Source organism: Arachis ipaensis, chromosome B2 (assembly GCF_059453495.1).
Source record: "Arachis ipaensis isolate K30076 ecotype BB chromosome B2, ASM5945349v1, whole genome shotgun sequence".
In the NCBI taxonomy this organism is placed as follows: Eukaryota; Viridiplantae; Streptophyta; class Magnoliopsida; order Fabales; family Fabaceae; genus Arachis; species Arachis ipaensis.
Genome location: NC_142437.1, coordinates 51,374,449 through 51,375,871, shown reverse-complemented (window position 1 = coordinate 51,375,871; position 1,423 = coordinate 51,374,449). Strand labels below are relative to the sequence as shown.

The following is a 1,423-nucleotide window of genomic DNA, read 5'->3' as shown; positions in this document are numbered from 1 at the left end:
TGTGACATAAAGGATTCCATATTTTCTGTTTTCTTCTTTTTCATATGAGCAGGAACAAGGATAAAAACATTCTTGTTGAAGCTGATCCTGAACTTGAAAGGACTAGAAAGAGGAAGCTAAGGGAAGCTAAAGCACAACTCTCTGGAGAAAATCTGACAGAAATTTTCGAAAAAGAAGGAGACATGGCCGAAAATAATAACAATGCGAGGAAGATGCTTGGTGACTTCACTGCACCAAATTCCAATTTACATGGAAGAAGCATCTCAATCCCTGCAATTGGAGCAAACAACTTTGAGCTGAAACCTCAATTAGTTTCTCTGATGCAACAGAACTGCAAGTTTTATGGACTTCCATCAGAAGACCCTTTTCAGTTCTTAACTGAATTCTTGCAAATCTTTGATACTGTTAAGACCAATGGGGTTGATCCCAAGGTCTACAAGCTTATGCTTTTTCCATTTGCTGTAAGAGACAGAGCTAGAATATGGTTGGACTCTCAACCTAAAGATAGCCTGAACTCTTGGGATAAGCTGGTCACGGCTCTCTTAGCCAAGTTTTTTCCTCCTCAAAAGCTTAGTAAGCTTAGAGTGCATGTTCAAACCTTCAGACAAAAAGAAGGTGAATCCCTCTATGAAGCTTGGGAGAGATACAAGGAACTGACCAAAAAGTGTCCTTCTGACATGCTTTCAGAATGGATAATCCTGGATATATTCTATGATGGTCTGTCTGAATTATCAAAGATGTCATTGGACCATTCTGCAGGTGGATCCATTCACCTAAAGAAAACGCCTGCAGAAGCTCAAGAACTCATTGACATGGTTGCAAATAACCAGTTCGTGTACACTTCTGAAAGGAATCCTGTGAGTAATGGGACGCCTCAGAGGAAAGGAGTTCTTGAAATTGATACTCTGAATGCCATATTGGCTCAGAATAAAATATTGACTCAGCAAGTCAATATGATCTCTCAGAGTTTGAATGGATTGAAGGAATCATCTAACAGTACTAAAGAGGCATTTTCTGAAGAAGAAGCTTATGATCCTGAGAACCCTGCAATAGCAGAGGTGAATTACATGGGTGAACCCTATGGAAACACCTATAATCCCTCATGGAGAAATCATCCAAATTTCTCATGGAAGGATCAACAAAAGCCTCAATAAGGCTTTAATAATGGTGGAAGAAATAGGTTTAGCAACAACAAGCCTTTTTCATCATCCACTCAGCAACAGACAGAGAATTCTGAGCAGAATCCATCTAGCTTAGCAAATATAGTCTCTGATCTATCTAAGGCCACTGTAAGTTTCATGAATGAAACAAGGTCCTCCATTAGAAATTTGGAGGCACAAGTGGGCCAGCTGAGTAAAAGAGTCACTGAAACTCCTCCTAGTACTCTCCCAAGCAATACAGAAGAAAATCCAAAGAGAGAGTG

At 39.8% G+C, this 1,423-nt stretch overlaps 1 non-coding gene across 1 annotated transcript; it reads right to left on the bottom strand.

Moving 5' to 3' along the window:
• Nucleotides 1-575: 575 nt before the first annotated feature.
• Nucleotides 576-683, bottom strand: LOC148573963 (small nucleolar RNA R71). Its single transcript, XR_015906799.1, has one exon. It is a non-coding gene; the product is annotated as a small nucleolar RNA R71 (small nucleolar RNA).
• Between the last annotated feature and the right edge of the window lie 740 nt (nt 684-1,423).